The 6,564-nt window shown below is 35.7% G+C and overlaps 1 long non-coding RNA gene across 1 annotated transcript; it reads right to left on the minus strand.

Moving 5' to 3' along the window:
- Positions 1-603: 603 nt before the first annotated feature.
- LOC104213909 (uncharacterized) lies at positions 604-4,377 on the minus strand. Its single transcript, XR_707776.2, has 2 exons — positions 4,219-4,377; positions 604-759 (listed from the first exon to the last, which is right to left on the minus strand). It is a non-coding gene; the product is annotated as an uncharacterized lncRNA (long non-coding RNA).
- Between the last annotated feature and the right edge of the window lie 2,187 nt (positions 4,378-6,564).

Below are 6,564 nucleotides of genomic sequence, written 5' to 3' on the forward strand. Positions count from 1 at the left end.
GATATTTTAGCAAAGTTACTCGTAGATTAATTTGGGCTAAAAATCAACCCAACTTTATATGGGTTGAAATGGGTTGGATTAATATGGGCTGAGTTTAATAAATAGACGAGTCAATGACCATCCCAACCTTGGGCGGGTTTGGCGAGTCAAATGGGTTTGGGCTCAAATTATCACCCTTATTTGTAAGAGTGCTTAAGTACCTACACTCTCTTGATAACCCAATTTCCAATCTGGGCTCCTACAACTTATATTTTTTTTATTTTATCTTTATAGTGGTGTCCCGCGATACTCAAATCCTGGGTCTACCTATGAGTTCAATTGAATCCATAACTTTTGACATCAAATATGAATTTATCTGTAAAAACTTATTAAAATCTTAACAAGTACTATTAGAGTTAAGCCTATTGTTTTAATAGTACAATAAGTTAAGTGCTAAAAATCTTAAAAGGTGAACCTTTAAATTTAAATTTTGGATCCGTCTTTGGATGGCAATACCAGTTGCTAGTACTTGACCATGCATTATTAAATGCTTAACATATTATTTTGACAAAAATTAGTTGATCTGCCTCTGTATTAGCTAAACTCGCTGACTAAGGTTGCCTATTGCGAAACAACTCTGTCATTTGCAAGAATATCTTCATTTATACAACTTTTACAATCAATACTTAGGCACAAAAGTTGTGTGTGAGCGAGTTCTTGTATAAATGTATTATGATTGAGAGTAATCTGGCCTGGTACTTGTCCCAAAACTGATAACATCTGAACAAAAAACAAAATTCTCTTTCAAAAACAGATATAGAACTTGAAGATGATGATCTATTCTCTTGAGTTTTGGTATATGTAACTTTAATACAAGATCAAACACAACGGATACATATGAATAGAGTACAATTTAGTGCTATCTCCAGTAATGAAGATCAAGTAAGAATTAGAAATGTTTGAAACACAAAGAGGAAGAAAGAATTTGATTATGAAGTCTGGCATGTAGTGAAATGTTCTCGTCCGATGAAAACACAAGTTCAAATCCAGTTGAAACCTTACTTAATTCTTGGGTTTTTTTCACTTTTAGTCCGCGCTAGAAATTATGCACATTCGGTAGCCAAAAAGTGTATAAAATTTGTATAATTTATATATATATACAAAAAACAAATATATATTTTTTGGCTATTTTTTTTAGAACTACTATACTGTGTCATTCCATGGACGAATCGACCCATTTCAATTCTTTGATTCACCAAGCCCTCATATTATATTGTCCACGCTTCAGTTGGCATGCCTGAGCATGCAGGGGTGTTGAGTCTCCCGCATCTAGAGCCGTTAATATGGGCTTCGCCCGTCGGGCCAGCCAAGCTCAGCCCGTGATTTAGCAGGGTTGGGCTAGAATTTTTGGAACCCATTTAAAAACGAGACTTTTAAGCCCAGCCCGAGTAAGCCAGTGGCCCGTGAGGCTTGACTAAGGCCGGGCTGGGCCGGCACGTGGGCCTAATAAAAATACGTATTTAAAATATAAAAAGGATATGACACAAAAAATAACAAGAAGAGTATCCCAAGCTTAAAGTTTATTAAACTCATCATATTAAAAGATCAAAGTCTTAAAACATTAATTACTTTTAAAAATTTAATTATTCTTAATATTTAACTAATTAATATTGCATACGAATTATAGATGTAGATGAAAGTGAAGATGTTAAGACAACCTTCTCACAAGCGGACTTAAATGTGTTTGATGAAGATGATGTGTTGGATATCTCATAAGCGTCATAGACGTTCTCTTGAAAAGTTTGTTTTGAAATTTGATTTTTAGCGAATGAAATATAGTTTTGTCTTTTATTTTTTTTAGTGTTTATTGTGATATATTAGAACCATATAAAAAGTTATTTTAAAATATTTATCTTTTTTTAAGCATTTATTAACTTTTATTATGATATATTAGAACCGATAAGACTTTTTTAACTTTTAAATATTTATCTTTTTTAGTTTAGAAAAAAACATAAAATTATATTTTAAAAAATAATGGGTCAGCCAGTGGGGGCCCGTAGCCCACATAAGGCTAGGATGGGCTGACCATTAAAAGGCCTATCAAAATGGTGGGCTAGCCCAGCCCAACTCGTCAATTGCTAAAGCCCACGCGGGCTGGACTGAGTTAGCCCAGCCCCGCCATATTGACAGCTCTACCCGCATCGGCTAAGGGATAGGGGACTTGATCTCCTTATATGGCTTGGCAATCCTCACCTCATGAGCTAGCTTTTGAGATTGAGTTAGGGCCAAAGTCTATTTAAGATGCTCAACTATGGAATTTTTCCGATATTATCACAAAATATTCACTTTAAAAATAAAATATATGGTTTATTAAAAAAAAAAATTGATTAAAAATATTTGGGCTGGTCATGATACTTCTCAAAAATTGTGGTTAAATCTGAAGAAGACCAATGAACTATTCCATTAAAAAACTCAAAGGAAATTGAAGGATAATTCATATGCAATTTATAAAGCTTACTACATTGTTCTAATTAAGAAGATAAGAAGACGTACTTGAAATGGATTGTCACATACGAGGCAAATTCGTAGATTTAGAATGTAACTTTGTTATATGTGTATATTTCAAATTTTGTTGGCATACAACAATGACCTCAGTTGAACTCATAAAACCCATCCTAAATCCCTTTCTACGCGTAGCTTTATGGCATTGCAACTATAAATCCCTTTTAAATTTTGTGGGTCAAAACATATTGCAACTCGTTTGAAAATTAAGGAAATAATTTTAAGCTTTATGGTATATATATTAGCTTTAAAATGTCAAAATTCTCCAACTATATTATTAGAATAATGTCACTTCCGTACGTCAACAATGTGTGTATCTATACTCTATATCTACGTGTATAAATATTACAAATTCGAATAAAGTGTAAATTATGTACTAGTAATATTTTTTTCTGGCAATTTCTAAATCTGTAATTTTGATTTAGGCTGTGTGAAAAGGTTCTGAATCTATCTCATGTCTCTATAAAAATCAAATTTGCATAAGAGAAGAAAAAAATATTACAGGTACTGAAGTTTTACTGTGCTTTGATTCTGAATTTACATAAGAGAATAAATATATTTGTGGTTTGTCTTGTAATTTGTATCATCCACTTAAGACATATATAAACATTTCTTTTCATTCTAATTTTTTGCATTATTATTTGATAATTATACATATTTGTCATGCCATCAACGTGGCTGGTGCAGATTCTAGTTCCCACCAAGTTTAAATTATCAAATAGTCATATTCCCTAATTTTATGCATAATTCCTACTTTGTAAATCATTTACTAACTCCAACATTAGTGGATTAATATTTTAAACAATACACAAATTGACAACAGGCCGGGTTGAAGCATATTTTGTTATACTGTTGACATTAATATTGCATCTTTCATCCCCATGGACATAATCACTTCTCTTCACAATTATATATATGATCATTAAAAGCTCTGAAATTCTTTCTCAAGCAAGGAGAAGAACAGATCAAAGCATAAATAATTTAACGCTATTGTTAGAATCAGAAAAATGAACAAAATTAGTTACCTGTCAATGCTGGGAAAAAGTGCTCCGCACACCGCAAATGCTTTGGCACAGCAAATCGTACATATAATAATTAAGGTTGAGTGGTCATGATGGGGAAGATGGGCACATGAAGAACTAACTCATTTAACACGTGGGCTCGTTTGGTACGAGGGATAAGGGATAATTAATTTTGGAATTAAATTTGAGATGAATTTATTCATATTGGTTGAGATAAAATTATGGTATAACTAATCCGGGGATCAATTATCTCAAGATTGAAGTTTTTTTTTATGGAAGGATAGGATAACAATCCCGAGATAATTAATCCTGAGATAATTTGTTTCCCAACCAAACTACCAGGTGAATCACACACATAGCGAGTTACACTATTCTCCTTTTTGGGGTAGCATATAGTACTCCTAGTATTTATTAGGTAGTAGGTTAACCCCATAAAACTTGTGGAACCGACTAACAAACAGAGGCGGATCTAGGACAAATCACGTGAGTTCAACTTAGCCTTGTTTTCGACTCGAACAATGTATGCATATGCGAAATTTTTTAAAATGCACACATATATATAATAAGATCATACTTATTCCGAACTCATAAACTCATAAAGCTAGACTCTAACTTTGTTAACGGACTGTAATGCATGAGTTAGTAAAGCACGTACCCTGCTTCTCCATCTTGTTCAACACTCACCTTCTCATGATTCCACATTCTGAGAGGCTGCATCTTTTTCCTAAGGGTTTATATATTTGAAACTTTGGAAACGTGGGGAAGGAGTTCAACTCAAGCAAAGGAAGTTTGTTCTGATATTTCAGATGTAGTTGTTGTGCTCTCACTTACATCATATATTTATAGCAAAAGAAGAAAGTTGTGGACTGATGTCTGAAAGTTTTGCTTGGTACTATAGGTGTAGAGAAGGAACTAAGGGTTCGTCTGGTATGAGAGATAAAAAATAATTAATCCTGAAATTAAATTTGAGATGAGTTTATCCCATATTTAGTTGGGATAAAATTGTAATATAACTAATCTCGGGAATATAGTATTTTTTAATACCTGTGAGAGGGTGAGATAACAAATTTCGGAATAATTAATTATGAAATAACTTGTTTCCTAATCTAATCAAACTACCGATAACAACATTACTTGAAAGTGGGACCTTTAAATAATTGGAATGCAAGAAAATTGTCGGTCTAAATAACATAGGACCACTAGCTGGTAAGGTGGCAAAATATTGTTACAGTAGTAGACTAATAGTAATATTTACTCTTCCATAATGATATTATGCAGTACTTAATTAATTGCAATAAGTAGTAAAATTAATCAAGTGGAGACTGGTTATCCAGGTTTGAATTAATAGATAAATTAAGATAATAAAAAAATTCACCTAAACTTCTACCAAAAGGGCTTTTTCCAAAAAAAAAAATCTGTTTTCTTTTTTGGCCTTTGTCTTTTGAGGGAGAGGGGTGGGTGTAGGCATTTGGTTCATTAAGTTGAAGAAGAGATTTTGCATAAAAAAAAAAACCGGTCAGATGTTTGGAGGCCAACCAAACATTTTTTTTGATTTTTCATCCGATATTCGGTACCCATATTGGGGCCCGACTAATCCGGATTCGCGTCGGAAAATCCCACATTGGGAGATAAAGCGCTCCCTAATAAAGGCGACTTCATACCCAGGGGATCGAACTTGAGACCTCTGGTTAAGGATGAAGGAGTACTTATCACTCCACCACAACCCTTGTTGGTATGACAAACCATACATCTTGTACTTTTGATAGGTAAGTCCTAAATATTTAAGTCAATCAAACATGAAAAAATTAGATTAGTACCAAACACACCCTTAATATATAAAAGATTGAAGTACGTACTTTATGACTATCCTGGACAGAGGTGATTATAACCTTCCAAATTGCTACTGAATTTTAATATCAGCACCTGTATATAAATGTTATTACTCCTTTAGTTTTCTTTGACTAAAAGGAAACAAACAAGCCTATTTCACGGCTTTTCCCTCATAAAGAATGATACAATACTATAATTAAAGAATGTCGAGCAAGAGGCGGACCCATGAATTTAATACGACGGGGCACAATTGTATACGGTAAAATCGGAGGGTCCAATTTTTCATCGTTACGACGTCTCGAAGGCTCAAAACCACGGTCGAGTTTCATCCCTCGAGGCCACCGACGCTCGACCTCGGAGCAGTTCGGACCGGCGGTTACTGAGAGAAAGCGGGGAGTTCCCAAGGCGTGTAGCTAGAGCCGACAAAGTCTGTCAGGCTAGTTGTATACGGTAGAAATCGGCGGTTCGATTTTACAATCATCGAGGCATCCCGAGGGTTTTCAGTGGTCAACTCCGAGGGTTCTCGGTGATCGACTTCGAGGCAATGTAACTTAGTGGTCTCGACGGATCAAGTTGAAATTCCCAAGGCATGTACATACAACTGGCCAAGTCTAGTGGACTAGTCAGAAAAGCGAATCAAGGCATTAAATGGCTGTATCGGCCCCATATCTTTGTATCGGCCAACACTATCAGGTCGAGGGCGGTAGAGCAGCTCGAACTGCTTGACCAAATTGTACCCGCCTCTCGAGTCCTCAACGGATTCAACATTGCGAGCGAAACAACGAAAGGGGAAATCACCCTCCCAGTCAACGTGGCCGGCACAACCCAAAATACCAAATTCTATGTCATCGAAGGAGACATGAGGTACAACGCCTTGCTCGGAAGTCCATGGATACACTGCATGAGAGCAGTACCATCCACCCTCCATCAAATGATGAAATTCCCGATAAAGGATGGGATTAAGACCGTCTACGGGGAACACCATGCAGCGAGAGAAATGTTTGCGGTGCACGATGTGGCCCCGACACCGGTACCTCCACCTTCGAAGGAGCCGAAGGATAAGCAAATAGTAAAATAGCGATAATAAGCTACACTCTCGGCTATCCCCCACTAAACAAAGCAGGGGACCGTACCGCTTCCTCGTCACAAGCGGCTGAAACATATCAGGGCT

Source organism: Nicotiana sylvestris, chromosome 12 (assembly GCF_000393655.2).
Source record: "Nicotiana sylvestris chromosome 12, ASM39365v2, whole genome shotgun sequence".
Lineage (NCBI taxonomy): Eukaryota > Viridiplantae > Streptophyta > Magnoliopsida > Solanales > Solanaceae > Nicotiana > Nicotiana sylvestris.